This window comes from Corvus kubaryi, unplaced genomic scaffold (genome assembly GCF_017639235.1).
Source record: "Corvus kubaryi isolate FWS band 111438036 unplaced genomic scaffold, C.kubaryi_AGA036_p1.0 37392, whole genome shotgun sequence".
NCBI lineage: Eukaryota > Metazoa > Chordata > Aves > Passeriformes > Corvidae > Corvus > Corvus kubaryi.
In genome coordinates this window covers 12273744-12290227 of record NW_024581131.1, presented here as the reverse complement: position 1 = coordinate 12290227, position 16484 = coordinate 12273744, and the positions used below count along the sequence as shown (strand labels likewise).

At 38.9% G+C, this 16484-nt stretch overlaps 1 protein-coding gene across 12 annotated transcripts in view; it reads right to left on the bottom strand.

The window, feature by feature from the left end:
- The window catches only part of CELF1 (CUGBP Elav-like family member 1), a 63449-nt gene extending 47441 nt beyond the window's left edge, over nt 1–16008 (bottom strand). For 5 of the 12 annotated variants that reach the window (XM_042038737.1, XM_042038734.1, XM_042038738.1 and 2 more), the window contains exons 1-2: nt 15840–16007; nt 5086–5170 (exon numbers count right to left, since the gene is read on the bottom strand). The gene's annotated coding sequence lies outside the window, so the exon portion shown is untranslated. Of the gene's footprint in view, nt 1–5085; nt 5171–5524; nt 5666–15839 lie in introns of those variants that run through there. The other 7 variants (XM_042038739.1, XM_042038740.1, XM_042038744.1 and 4 more) reach the window with 5 other exon arrangements.
- Between the last annotated feature and the right edge of the window lie 476 nt (nt 16009–16484).

Here is a 16484-nt window from a genome sequence, read left to right as displayed (position 1 = left end):
TGAAAGGGCACACAAAAATGGACTGCAAACACAACATAGCTGAAAACAGAAGTCTTAGAGATTCCTAGCAATGTTCAGTGGACTTATAACACCTGTCTGGCTTTTTGGCTGTCACAACAGAAGCAGCTACCAACCGCAGTACCCACAATCCTAAACTCCTGTATGACATTATTTTCACAGCTGCAGCACTAACAGATGACCATGAACCCGCAGATGGGAACTCTAATGTATGATTGCATAAATGGAAATGGATGAAAAAGCACTGAATTAGGGAACACAGAACTGAACAACACAAGGAAAAAATGTTATTTCTACATCTTAAGCTAATCATCAACCAGGAACCATACAGATTTTCTGTACTAGCACCGCATAAATAGGGGATGCTACTTAATGATTTAGAGTTCTGTTCTTGCAAACTCAGTAACCGACTCTCAACACAAGCTAGTACATATTTAAATACAACACTTGGATTTTTTAGCTCTGAGGTTTCTTGACCTTTTTTCCCCCCAAATAATTTCTTCTCTGCCTCCTCCTGGGTTATTTTGCAGAACTACACTCATGTCAGTCTAGCAGTATTTTACAGAAAATCCAAATCTATTTACTTATCTACAGTTACCAAACGAAAAACTGCATCCATCTGCAAAAAGAAGAATTGTACAAGGCTATCTGAGCTCCCACATTTTGATGGCTTTGCAGGCCCCTACTTAACCTTTGTTCTATATTTTTTTTAGTAAGTGAGAATAAGTGAGCCACATTCTCTTCTAACTTGCTATGTAATATGCTTGGTTATTTATCACATGTACTCATGCCCTCTTTTATAGAGTTCTCTTGAGAATTTTCAATTCTTCTAAATTTTTTCTATTTGTTCAATTTATTTAATGAAGTACTAAAGCCTCTAAAGGAACAAAGAATCCTAAACACAAGAACAGTGCTAATTTTCTTATAATATTTGTTGAAAACAAAACCCAATCTATGAATCCAGAAAAACATAACTCAGTTATCTGAAATGTGCGTTTTCAAAATTATGCATTTTTTTTTCTAGAGTATTACTGAAAACTGACTATTGTTCAGGGAACACTTTACATATTTATTGTTCTTCTGTTTCACAGCAACATTCTGGATTATGAAGCTCCAATTAGTGATAGAAGCAAATATGTTACCTTAAGACACTTCCTTTCACCTCACCCAGATTCCTCTGCTTTTTTGAAGTTTAATTACAAAATATTTGTTTATGGACAAAAAAATGGTCTCATATTCCTGCTAACAGACCTTCTTCATACCTAACTTCTAATATCTTCAAAACAACATGTAACACAATTTTTTTGCTTATATGCTAGGTTAGACTCCTTTGATAATCAGCTTTCAAAAAAAAAAAAAGACAGCTACTTGATCCTGTGAATACTTAAGAATATCTACATAAACAACTTTTTGATGTTAAAAAGAAAATCTTCACTTCGCACATGTAACTCTGTAAGACTCCAGTGAATTAATTTAAAAGCTTCAAAGAAACCAAAAGTGCAGCTAACATAGCCAGAGGAACCCATAACTCTTGGATACCTTTGGAAAAAAAAATATACACTTCACTGAATCAAAGGCAAAATCCAAGACAATAAAAACTTCAAAAACCAAGCAGCAAATCTAACAACCACCTGTAGAAAGCCTGGAAGAGTGCTCTTAAATCATAAATTGGTTTAGTATGGTTTATTTAATTGCATGCAGAACATAAATACACTGAATAATTTATCCAAGCTTATACTGATGCCTAAGAGTGGCTACCTGAAAACAGAGGCTAGACAAGGTTAAGAGAATAAAAGCAGGTGTTTATTGAGGGCCTTCAATAGGAACACCTCGGGAGTCAAAAAGCCTCTGAGGGGCTACACCCAAGATGAATGTCGGGTCACAGGTTTTTCACACTTTTTTAAGTTTGGTCCATTTGCATATCAGGGCTAATTCTCCAATTACAATTTCAGGTAATGATGTAATTACCCCAAGTTTGTTCCCCCTCCCCAGAGGCTTAGTTTACGTATTTTGGGGCCTGGGACAACAAGGTGTCCTTGGGTCCAGGCCCAGAGAGGGTTTGTTATGTCTAACAGTAGCTAACAGGCCATGTGAAGTTTTATAGTTACACACTAAACCAGTACAGGGTCTGAAAATACAAAAGCCAAATCCTAAGGCATCAATACATCAGACAAACTTGGCCCAAAGGCCAAAGAACCTGACAACCGTGTTTCTTCTCAGAAAAAAATGAGTCTTGGATCCCTCAGACTAAGGTATATACATACATACAGCTGGATGCTGCTAGCCATGTGTGCACAGTCACTTCTGTAATTAACTGATGGGGCAGTAAGCTCTTGTACAAAGTAGGTTCTCCCCAGCCCAGCATTTGATGCTGATAGCTGTTTTCATAGCTGCATGAGTGTATGCTCTTAGTGCAGTCAGCAAAACAATTAACGGGGTAAATTCAGATCTCTCATCACAGCTTTTGTAAACATTTTTCCTGAAGTTGCCCCCTGACTACTGCATGTGAGTAGAGTTGTCACTTTCAACTACTGCACAAAGCTGGGAGGAACTATTGACACTACCTGAGTACTCCATGTAGAAAAACAAAGGTTTAACACTTAAGATGTTTAACACTGCCAGATCTAAAGGTGACAAAATATAATCTCATTGCAACTTTTGATATGCACTATAACATAAATAGAACTGCAGCTGGTAATGAAAACAAGTGGCTCTATCCACCAAGTAGTAGACAATGGATATGAGCCCAATAAATCTAGTAATACTGCTTTTATACTAAGTGGTAAAACTTCAGTCTCATCAGCACCTGGGACCATCTAAGAGAATACCAGATCATTTAATGGATTCTGATCAATGAAATTACTATCACAGTCAGCACTTGTCTAGACAAGTTAGCTCTGATTTCCCATTACACTTTCCAGGAACTAATGTTTATGGGATGTCAACGTTACCATTAGCAATTAAAGAGGCCAACAGATCAAACAGACCACATAGCTCAACCTCAGATACATCCTGGCATCAACAGTCTCTCACATAAATCAGCATTCAGTCTGGCCTCACTGTAGATTAACATACTTTTAAGAACCCATGTGACCAATAACAAAAATTTGGAAATATAGAAAGAACTATTTATTTGGAAGAAGTACAGGAGGGAGGTAATGATGCATCAAAGAGTGACGGAGCAAGTGCACTACACAGATTACGAACTGAGAGTCCTACACAGACCAGAGGAAGTTTCAATTTCCACACAGCTCAGGCCACAACCCACAGAAAGTGTCACTTTGTAGCAACCCGTGCTAATGAGGCAACAAGACAACAGAGATAGCAAGGGGAAACTCCTATGGTCTAAAAACCTTACTAGAGGAGCCATACTTTCTTATCTGAGAAGTGCCCTTCTACTGCAATCTTTACACCACTCAAACCTCTCAGCACCAGAAACTACTTGTTCAGTGCGAGGCCACAGCTCAGTCACTGCGCCTGCTCAGTTTATTTTGGCAGAAAGAGCAGCTGAATACTGTTTTTCTCAGTGCTGCCAGCACAAATACTAAAGGGTATAGAGGGTAGCAGACAAGCTGTACAGTTAGCAAGTAGACCAGGTGAATTACTCATGACACTATGTTCTATTATAAGAATGTTTTTTCAGCTTCAGATGTAATAGGAAGAACAGAATGAAGAATAGAAGAGATGCACATTTTGGGACCATTAAAGATTAAGATGAAAAGAGAGGAAAACATTTGAAATGCTATGCTTCAAGTTACTCTAACCAGGACATCATGAAATACTTAAGATTTGGGATGTCGATCATATTTGCAATGTCTGTTCCATGTCCAGTCAGCAATTACAGTCCAAACACCTCCAAGAGTGCTCATTAAGTATTAAAATCCATAACAAAAGTGTCAAAAGATACACTCTAAGAATACAAACCAATCCTATGATCTACTGTTGAAAACATGGGACTAGGTCCTAGAAGCCATAATTTCTATTACTAGTTACGGGACTGAATAGTCACTTTTTGGTCCTAAGAGTTTCCATTTGTGCAATACGGACAAATATGTACAAATAAATAATAATCTTATTTCTTTGTGAAAGGGTATTTTGAAAACTATGTGACACAAAGTATTCAATCAGAGACAGGAGTATCATCACATTGTTACAGTTGCATCTCAGCTGAAAACTTAGTAAACAACGTCACCAAAAAAAAAATTCTGCAAAACATCTGTCTGTTAATAAACCCCAAAGAATCTCACCAACAAAAGGTTTTACCTTGCTATCTCTCTCCAGATTATGGTATCAAGGGACTCTCAAAATATACCAGGAGATGAAAATAGAGAAGGTACAAACAAAAGCAACATTTCATTTACTTTTTGATTGAAGGTTCAAAATATTCAGAAAATATGCATTCATGTTTTGCTTTATGGAGACTGTACATGACACAGGAAGACCTACCATATACAGCAGAGTTTGGCCTTCTTTTGGGTAAAAGATTGAGTTTTAGTGAACGCAAACAATATTCTCAGTTTAACCACTAAGCCTACTCCTAGAAGGAACCGAACTTCAGCTGAACTTTTAACAAGCTCATCTATCTCAGCCACAAGATTCAAATACTAACACTTTTAACTTACCTATCATTAAAGGCAAGACAAAAAAATCCCAGTGTGGAAATCATCCCTGTGCAATGTTTAGACAGACACAGCTTGCATAGCTCTGTGTTAAAAATTCAAGATACTTACACACCTTTTTTCTGATTGTACAAAAGGAAATAGATTCTGAAGCAAGCAGAGAATAAAGATGTATTGCAGGTCTCCCTGCAAAGATCCTCATATGCAATCATTACTCTGTATTACCACACCTAAAATGCCCAAGGAGGACACAGTGTACATGGCTGTTTCCAGCATCTACTGCCAGCTTCAGGAGGAAAATAATTTTGAGGTGTCTCACTTTTGAAAGATCTAAATTGAACTGTATACAAAATTCTGAGTAGGTCTGAAATTCTGTATTTGCAAAGTGTTGAAGTAAAAACATTTATATTTTATTTCAAAGAAGCACAACTAAGAAAGACTGATTTACCTTAAGCTTGTATGTGTCTTGCTTGGCTTATATTAGACAAATACTTGCCATGAACTCTACCGTGCAGAATCTGCCATTGCCACGCCTGCAAACCAAAGAGTAAAAACATGCTCAATTATTTTAATCTTTATTTTGTAATAGGCACACGGTAAATCCTTTGCAGAAGTAAATGGATACAAATTACACTCACATCTACAAAGAATTGGAGTTACTGCTCTATTATAACCAATGAATACTGATTCACATCACTTTTAACAGCAAATAATTTTCATTAACACTTGAAGAGATTTAATACTGGGTGTATAGAGCTGAAGCTTTAAAAAAATATTTCATACTATTTCTTTTCCTCCATCAGAGGCAAATGCTGGCACTGCTGTGGGAACATCAACTTAGGAATATTCCACTTTTGCTCAAAACCACAAATTTAATAAAATCTAACCATTTCACTGCAAAGCAGGTCTTACTAAGCTTCTAGTCCAGCTCTCTGAAGGTTTCTCACTTGTAATCATTTGCAGCATCATTTGTATATACTTGGATTTATTTTTTGCAACATTTACTCCCCTCTTCAGTATCTTTATATAGTACCTGAAACATACAACTGTAAATAATACAGAAAAACAAAAAAAAATCAGCATTCATTTACAGTCTACTGAAAACACGTGAATACATGAATGCATGCAGCACCACGAAGCATCATTTTTGTCTGACTACCAATCACAAATGTAATGCAACACTTCAGATGAACTTTGTCTGAAGAAGTTTTCATTCCTAGTTACGAACATCTGAATACAACTAACAGAATGCCTTTCCTACTGGTATCAGCAGCCTTTTACTCCACAAACTACCCTCATGGTCCATTTCATGACCCTGACACACCCTCTCCAGGCTGCTCATCTCCAGTGGTTGATGCTCACTGATTCCTGCACCAGCACAGCTCTGCTTGCTCCTTTCTCTCCCAAGGCCTCAGAAACTCTGCTGTACAAGGCTGGATCCATAACCTGACCTTAGCTGGATGGGGGGGAGAAGGATGAAGAGTGTCAGTGTACTTTGCCAAGAACTAGAGGGTCAGTACTTGCTTGAAGTCTTACACAGATATTTTCAGATGTTCTTCGCTTACACACTTATCCATCAATTCTTTTCCATTCACTTTTCCTGGAAGGCACAGTATGACATCAGCTGGTTTCCAGTGCTAGCAGGAAGATACTCCATAAACTTTATGGCAAAACCAAGTGCTATAAATACAGCTTTGGCTGCACGAGCATGCACAATAGACATAAAATAATCATCTTTCTGGATTCTCTATACCTCGTGCCTGGATTCTGGAGGCACCTTCTACTTCCAACATCTTACATGCAACAGTCTATGTGGCACATTATTTTCTCTCTGTCATCATATCAGAAAAGCTCACCAATTTCCTCCCAAATGAACAGCAGGCTTTTCTGTAGAGCAGCATCAACCACAGCATGTATCAGATACTGCATTCATAAAGAAATATGGTGAGACAACATTTAGGACTGCCCTGTCTAGAACCAAATTATATGTGCCCCATCAGGCAACACAGGCAAACAATTCTTACTTAATATTTTCAGGTTATACTACTGAGAAGACTGGATATGAGCTCTCCATAAACATTCAATGGAAACGGGGAAGAAATACAAAGGAATAGACCATGATACTCCTACTACAGACCCAGTTTAAGCTGGTGCTCTTGCCAAAAGAATGGTGCTCAACTCTTTCCTCACCAGCTGTCCACCCCCACCTCTGTATAATAAGCCTGAGAAAGGAAACAGTCAAGGTGTGAGCTTGTCTACCAACAACAGGAAAACAATAGTTTTAACCCAGACATGCTCCCAGATTCAATTCACTGCACAACCACACAGATGTTCTTGGTAACACAGAGGAAAGGAAAAACTCATGAAAAATGGCACAAGCCTCTTTCAGAGCACTACTGGCAGACGCTCATTTAAATTACTCATGGAAGTAGATCATCAAATTTAAGTGCTGAATTTCACACAATTAAATCTCTACTGATAGATCCTTTTTAAAGACCTCAAGTGATAAACAAGTCTCTCATCGCTTCTGTTAAGGAAACACTACACTTGTAAGAACCATATACATGTCCTTCCATATAATCATCTTCACTGTCCCAATTCTTCGTCAGTGGACTGCCTCAGATATTAGACACATGTCACGCCACATTCTTGATTAAACGATATGACTTAACGTTTTAAAATCACAAGTAAATATTTTCCAACTTTCACTTTTTCTTCCTGGAGTTTAACAGCTGTAATTACTTCATGATAGCAGTTATAAGTTCCATCAATTTGAAATGCACACTGGACTTAATTCCAAATTCCTGTAATCTTCCCATATGTCTACCCTTAACCTAACTTTATTATTCTACTGCAAAATTATGATATTTTTTAAACAGGATTATTTTTGTTAAAAAAAAAAAGCAGTAGGGCAAGAAGAAAATAAAAAATTACACCTTCCTGTGGAATTTCAGTACCTTCAAAGGACATCAGACAGAAGTTAATTTTTCATTTGTCTCCAACCCTGATTAAACCTTTTCTGCAAACAGGGTAACACAGTCAATCTAGAATTGATTATTGGGTATTCTCCCTTAAACACAGAAGTATACAAGGCAAACGAGATTTCCTGTCTTGACAGCTTGGTTTAGCTCTGAACAATGTCACTTTCTTACATATTGCTTTTAGGAAGATTCTAACAAAATGGTATGACTGAAATTCCCCAGCGCCATTCTACAGCCTTTCACTACCCAAATGCCCTTGGTGCACATGCATTTGTTCAGTGTTCTATCCATTTAAATGGCATCTTTCACAGAATAGACACACAGAATTTTTAAAACATGCAATAGTGAACTTCCAAGAGGCTTTTGAAACTGCCCAATCATATTCCTGCTCCAAGACTGCAAGGGAAAGGTAAGTATGCTATGAGAAAACACTTAAAAGCCGAGGAATCATAAAACTCCAATCACTGGCCTCAAACAGTACCACAAATGGCTTTTAACTGGTAACTCATATAAATGAAAGGTTGTCAGCGAGGGAGTCAGCAAGTGGAAAAGTGGGGAGAAAAGCAGGCAGAGGACCTAATTCTAGCAGAGGATGCCAGAATTAGGCAAAATACCAAGATACTTCAGGTAACAAGCTTAACATCCCACAGGCTGCATATTTACAACAAATTCCACAGGTTTTCCACATGAAGATGGAAGAAACTACCGCAGTGTGTCCCCACTCAACAAAGAAGGATCAGAAAACAGCCACACAACTAAGTTGCTTGAGTTCAGTTGGTTCAAGAAGATGACCCTCTGTCACACATCAATCACAGGTTCCTGCCTGCAGATATCAGTACAATCCAGACATTGCCAGGCAGCTGAGATGCACCAGTTTGCCTCCAAAATGTCCTTCTTTCAAATTCGAGAGACACATAGCTTTCTCAGGAGGAAACACACTGAAGACACTGAAGTGGTAGGAAAGAAAAATAATTCAGACTGGATTTACGGAACATGGTCCTCAAGAAAAAAGGCAGAATCTTGCTAAAACCAATTTTACAACTGAAACAATGCCTTCCTGTCTCAAATTCCAGAAACAAGAGGCTGATGCCTATTTGCATAGATACTCAAAAGGCAGAAAAATTGTTAAGTGGACAGTATTTCCTAAAATTCAGAAAAAGTACCCTATAAACAATTGCCCTCTTTTTCCCTCTCAAAAGATTATTGCCACTGTTAATGGTGTATTTGACTGCTGCCATTATTTTGAGCACCCTTCTGCTACTCAAAGAAGATTGTATTAACAGTTTACTACAGTGTAGCAGCTAACAGACTTTCTGCACTATTTGTTCATCTGATCTACTATTTAAAAAAAGCAATTGTGAATAGTCATCCCAATGTGTGCAGGGCCTTAATACAAAGTTTATGCAAGCACACAGTCAGGGCAGTCTTAGCTACAAGTTTCCAGCCCTTCCTAACAAGGTATTTCCTACAAGCCCCATCCCTCAACACCAACTCCCGATTCCAAACTAGGCAGGCCAGGGTCTAGCTCCTCATTAATCCCCATTGCCCATAACAAGCAAAGACAGCACTCAGATCTTCCAGGACAGGATCTAGCTTTCATTAATCTTCAAGGCAGACAGTGACAACAGACCTTTTATGGAAGGATACAGGCCTTGGCTAATCACTCCCCAAAGCAGGAAGGGAGATTAAAATCCTCATCCCAGAAGACAGCAGCTCTTTTGGAGGTTAAATCTGTGTCTTTCTGATGCCACTGCCATTCATTACAAACTGTCCCTATGAGACAACTGCCTTCCCTCCTCCATTTCCAGTCCCTAGACTCCCAAATTTGGATGAACTGCATTTTACAAAAAAGACAACATCCACAAACAGATCACCTTTCACTTGGAACACCAGTCATTCCCAGAGACAGACAAGACAGACGGACATAACAGAGACTGTAAGCCCTGGCTCTCAATTCTGCTCAGCAAAAGCCCACCAGGCCAGCCACACTGCCTGGGGAGCCAGTGTGCTCTGCTGGACAAATATAGAAAGCAGAAAGTGGAACAACCCTTTCAGCAGAAGAGATTCTGCTCAGCTCCCCGAGAGGGAGGAGCAGGGAGCTGAACCAGCCGAACTGCTTTACCCATACATGGTCTCTGAAAGACACCACTGCTAAGACAAGTTCCTTTACACACGCACACCCTCATTCACTGTCACACCGTGCAAGGAAAGAAAAGAATTAAAGTGTACAAACCTAAAGGAGTTACTGTTTTGAAATGAGTTCCAACTCCATTTTGCTTGAGCCCACCTTAATAATGCACAAACATCTAACACTATTCACCAATAGAATCTGGGCAGCAACTCAGAAACAAGACAAAAATCCCAGGGAATCCCCACATCCACCAGCATTTTAATAACCACTGAACCAGTAATGTCTTCCTTATTGCTTTTGGACACACACGTCCACATATTAAGGTCTTGGTTTGACCTTCTCCCCCCTCCAGCCCAAATTGAATTACAGAAATCTTTTTAAACCCTTCTCCCTGTTTAAGTACTGTCCTAAACCAGGAAGCATGACCTTTCTCATTGGTTGATAATAATTACTGTGGTGACCTGCCATACCTTGCCTGTTTTCCCTGTAGCCCTTTTTGCCAGTGTTTAAACACAAACTAAACCTTTTTCTACGCACTCTTCTTAAAAACAGAAGAAATGCACTTCTATGCAGCATCCTCTTCTTTCTCCACCCACCCCACCCCTTTCACATTCTGGCATGGAAAGAGCAGAGTAAGTGTAACTGAAGACCCAAATCCCTAGGTATTCACAGAAAAAAAATTTAAAGAAGTGGCACAGTCTATTTTTTTTTTTTAGTACACAAGTATGACAGTTTGCGAACTCAAAAGCGGTTTCATTTATATTTAAAAAGCATCATTTTTCATGAGAGATTTATTACCATATGCTGCTGCCTATTCCTTCGACTTGGTGTATCCCACATTCGTGTGGTGATACAAAACTACCTTACAGGAATTATCAGAAAAGTTCTCTCATACAAGTAAGTGGAAGCTGCATCTTCCAGCTACATCAGGAATGCAGTAGCCAATTCAGAACTCAGAAAAGTGCACTTAGGTAGTTTTGTTAATGCCATGTGCATGTAGATACAAAAATGCTGGCATTCAAACCAATGACATTGATATTTTTTCAAATTTCCCATTATTGAGATAATGGTTTAGGCTCCCTGCAAATTCAGGAAGACCCCAGTATACCCAGAATTAGTTCTACACCTAAGCATAGCCAAAATTGTTTTCCTCACAAAAAAGGATCAAGAATATGTGTCCTAGTCTTGCTCCGCAAGAAATGCCTATTAAAACTTAGTCTTGAATTAAATGAAAAAAAAAATTTTAAACCCAAAGAAATTCCAAAGCAAATTCTGCATCAGACAATTAGTGTCACAGCAGCTTCCACACTGAAATACACACAGTACCACCTACAGCCAGTCTCTAAGAGTTATCAAACTCTGGCATTGAATGCATAATCCAAAGCATAACATGGGTGGCTTTACTCCACAAATATCAGAAAACTCTCACTTAACTTTTCCTAAGTCTCCAGTGCATACAATCATGGATTTCTGAGTGGCCAAAACTGCTTTAGAGAAGTAAATATACAACCACTTTTTTCCTGAAAAAGATTTTGCATACTGGTATTTTTAAAGGTATCACTTCTAATGTCACTTAGAACAGTGCAAGGAATTTTTACTGTTTCAACTCATTGTGCTCAATTGTGCTATACATTGTACAGTCATCAAACAATCACATGCAAGAATAAAGAAACAAAAAACACAGAAGAAATACAATTCATCACTAAGTTGACCTGCCATCCAAGTATTTTTTAATTCAGAATTTTAAATGGAGAACAGAAAATTTTTGAAGACAAATAACAAGGAAATACAGGTAAGTAGGCAAAAAATATTTTCAGATGGTGCTCTGCTTTGGAATACAAAATTATAAATTAGAGAAGAATTACTTTTACACTGTGTTGTGCCTACACAAAATGCAAAAGCTAGACGTGATGCTCAAAATACATTCTCTCTTCCGGAGATCAATATTTCATTGCCTTCTGAAGAAACACTTATCAAAACTCTATCTTGTAAGATTTTGCAGAGATAATAAGATGCCTGGTGTCCATCCTGCAAATCTCTACGTATATTAAGGAAGATGCTATCATCTTTGTATATTAAGGAAGATGCTATCATCTTTGTATGTAGACTCGGACATTGTCTGCTAAGTGCTCAATTTGAATTACAAACTCCTCTGCTTTGGAAAAAGTAGACATGAATATTCCCTTTCCAACAGAGTCTAAAAAATTTGTGGATTGCATATCTATGTTGGAATATCTTTTGAACTGCATAGTTTGGGACAAAAATAGCAGAGAATATGCATGGGTTCAGTGAAAGCCTGAATTTTAAGTGGTAAGATGTTTGAAGAACAACAGTTTTACTTTGACATGTGAAATACTGAAATCTAGTGGATAACAACTACATTATTTTTGTGAAAAGTGCAGTACAAAGCAGCCTGCAAATAGAAGCAAAAGCTATCAGAAAGAACAGTTTTGATGGATGAAAAAAAGAAGCCAAGGTCCTGAAAAACTCAAACTAATTTGAAGTAAAAACAATGTAAGACAGTCACCTGGGTTCTCATATGAATTGGGAGAGCATTCAGTTCTGAGAGAATACAGAGCATGCAAGCATTAAAAAAAATGTTCTGCAAAGGAAAGCCTGCTAGATACCACACCAACATGACACTCAACCAACATCCATCCTCTTATCCACACGCTCATTCAAGATCTCCTTGAGGTGTGCTGCTGAAAAGGACAAAGAACCCAAACTGCCTGCTCATTTACATGGATTTCAGCAACACTCAAGCTAGTTATTCCATGCTACATTACAAGCAATTTAGTCAAACCAATGTTTGAGTGATATGGTTTTAAGCTCAGTTTACATAATCTTAAATCTACCTGGGACTTTACCACTGCAAGCCAAGCCATTAAATCAGTTATAAATCTACTCTAAATCAGTAAAGACTCATAATCAAAACTTGCAGTTTGTCAGTTTGCCTCTAACAGAGCAGCTAGTCAGCCAGCACACCTTTTCTAAAAACAAAACAAAAATACCACAATATACTAAATATACTGAAGATACAAGAATAACATGCATACATGGGACAGACAAGACAGCTTGTGGACAAGCACTCCTCTTCTGGCATAAGGCTTTCATTTACACATACCTGTGCCACAAACTGCATCATCTAAACTGAAATTCTTCACCACAAGTTGGAGACTACTGAAGATTTCTGTTCAGCCATCTAGTTGCTCACTGTTCATCCTGAATTCAGCTAGCAATGATGCATTTTCTTTAGCACAGAGCTACGACAGCTGGAAGTTTGAAGCTACTCAAGATGTCAAAGATGACTTCCTTTCCCTGGGATGATGACTGTGTTGCACTAGATTGCTGTCACACAAATAAGCCTGCTCTGTCCATCACCGTTCAGACTCGTGAGCTATTCCTCCCTACAGCAAAGCACTTGCAGACTAAGTGGCACTGCAGCTTTGAGGTATATTTTAGGTCTACTTGCTTGAGTCTCACATCAGGTGCAAACAAGATGATGTTCAGTTGATGTTTAGGAAATCTCCTCTTGAAATGTGAATACTAAAGCTCTTTCTTTTCACTGTTATGTCCCAAACACAAAGCACCTTGGCAGCTTTCTAAAATAGGTTGTAAACAGCAATAGCAGAAAATGTGATATCTTGCATTCTTGCATTTATTTGTATAACACAAGTATCTCTGATGACTGGAGGAAGGGCAATAAAACTACTGGTTAATTTTTCCAATCAAGATAATCTCTCTTGCCTCAAGAAATCTTGTAACAGGATGGCCACTCAAGATCCTGTGCTGTGATACTTTGAGAAATACCCATTAGAGGCACCAGATAACTTTTCTCAATTTACAATTCCCATTCTAATAAATCCTGAAATATTTCAGTCTTCTTTGATTTATACTATTTTTTTCTCCTTCCAAATTCCTGATCAATGCATAAAAATTATACCTTCTTGCCCAAAGGCAGTTACCAAGGCAGTGAAAAACTCTGCACATAGTCTTGAAGGACAAGCAATACTGAACATGCCCAGATTGAAAAACATTTCAGACATTCATGGCAAGACTGAAAAATAAGAAAGCAAAAATACAGATCTGAGTCTGTTGGACTATCACTGCTATCTCAGTAACCAAACTCACATTATGACTTGGAAAACTGGACATATTACTTAAGAACAGTCTCCAGTTCAACAGCCAGAACAGTGGGTTCTTAGATCTCAGTGCTAAAGACTAATAACCAGGAAATCTCAAAAACCATGAGAACTTGTCTCACTTCCTACCTACTCTAAAATAGGCACTAAAGGAAAAATTAGAGTGGGCTTTCTGAAGAGCTTTGTGGCAGATGACTCAGTAACTGGTAATCAATAACCACATTTCAGAAAAATATGCAAGAAATAATTAAGAAGCAACCTGCTCACAACAAAGTTTCCCAAAAAGTTCAATTAGATACTGGATTACAGGAAGAATCTTACTTTAATCAGTGTGAATCTAAATACTTAAGAATCACATAAACATCTATCTGTTATGAAATTCAACCAATTCAGAGTATTGCTGGTGATTTTGGAAGGAAATTTACACAATATTATAAATATTTCCCTTATTTCAAAGTGTCATATTTTGTTTCAACCAATGATTCTTCAACTGATGTACAGATTACTTGGCAAGGTATGGATTTATTATTAATGAGACAGACAACTATTGTATATCTATGACCCTGCCACATCTCCTGTTTTCCCCTTTAGAGAAGTAGTGCCAGGGAGTTTTCAGAATCCCTACTTGTAGCAGAAGAACTGAAAGAACCTTCCCCCTACCATGCAAAGATTATCTTACAAGTGCATCAAGTTTTGGAGGCCTAGCAGAAACATGGACATAGTAAGAAGTACACAGTACTACCATGGATTTCTTTACCCTATCTCCCATTGTGAAAGATGGGTAAGTTCTTCTCACTTTGTAGGTCATTTACTTTCAAAACAAAGCTACCTTACACATCAACCTTCATGTTTTAGTGTTCATGACTTTAGAACAGTCACTTTTCAATTGTCTGCTTTTCAATTGTTCCTGCTTTCTTTTGCATGTAAACAGAATGTCCTAGGCCTGCATCAATTATTTTGTTACCATAAAAAAAAAAAACAACAAACCAACAGATACAAAAGGGTAAACATGTAACCCAGCAGCTCTGATCCAGCAATGATTTTTCCCCAATGTAACATTAGAAACTTTGACAGGGGAGGGAAGAACGGAAAAAACACAGCCATGCAGAAATGATCATTCAGAAAGGGTGAACACACTCCTCAGAACAGCATACACTTTCCCAAAATAATTGGATGTTATTATTGGATTTATTATTGGATTTCAGCAATAATTTTGAATGTGAGCAGAAGCTGAAAGAGAACGGTAAGCACCTTAAGAAAAAATAATTCTTTATATCACCGTACTTAAAATCCCCTATTTAGGAATTTTAGTAGTATATACATTTGCACCTATGTCTCTGAGCAGATATAAGAATTGTGCTCCTGTCCCGGGGGCTCTTCATCAGCAGGAATGCAACTCAATATATTAAGCTGCTAGATGCAAGCTGTAGCCACCCTAACATTTCCTAGCTCCATCTAAAGACATACGTATTAATTTTAAGCATCTACCACAGCAGGAGTCTTTCCAACAATGCTGCTTCTTCAAGACTTGGGTCCAGACACAATTCTAGGAAGATACAGTATCTCATATTATGCAGAAATCCCAAGAACATAGCCGAGGGGAACGGAAAAAAAAATAAAAATGTGATGGGTTTATTATGGCTGTGCAATGCCAAGTTAGTGCAGTAAAATCTATCCGATGAACTAACCTACAGAAAAACAGTAGAGGAGACAGCAAAAGACACTAGGAGAAAGTTCAGCAATTTTTGTGATCACTGGTACAAAGAGTAAGACTGGAAGGACAGACACACACAAAAGCCAAAAACACAAATTCAAGATAGTCAGAAATCCCAAGCTCTTGTAAGCCAGAAGTGAAGCGTGCTTCAAGATACAAATCCCCACCAAATACTTTTCTAAATCAAGCAAACTGGTGAAACGCACCCAACGACCACACTCAAGCAGTACATACAAGAAAGCTGCAATGCTTGAAAAATGTTCCCCGACAACTTCTGGCAGAAGAGAATGCCTGTGCCTTAAAGGTGAAAATGTCTGGGCCACAATTCCTCAGGAATTTAAAGGAGTGTATTCTAAGGTTGCCTCTCAACTTCCTTCTCGTAACAGTCCTACAAAAAAAGGGTGCTGTTATCAACCTTTACTGCTTCTTCATATACTTATCACCCATTTTACGCTCCGTCTCTCCTGGTTTTTATATTGCTCTTCCTACTTCATTCCAGTAGTGTCTGTCACGCCTTCTCATACTTGAGACTACAAATCCTCACACTGTGCTGAACTCCAATTTCCTGCTCGTGCTTCTCCTATGCTTGACTCGCCTCCACCCCCGGTGCACCAGCGCACATCTCACTGCTTCAGCGGACAGACCCCCACCGTGCCGACGACAACAGCAACGGCATCCCAGGTTCCTCTAAGCGCCCGGGGCGCCCAGCCCGGCAGGCTGGCGGCGGCCGAGCCCGGGGCAGCCGCTCCCCCGCCCTGGGGTCCGCCCGGCCTCGCCGCAGCCCCCCCGCCCCCAATGGCGCCGCCGCCACGGGCCGAGCTCGCACCCCCAACGCCCCCGCCGCCGCCCGCGGCGCTGTCAGCGCTCGGATCAGATACG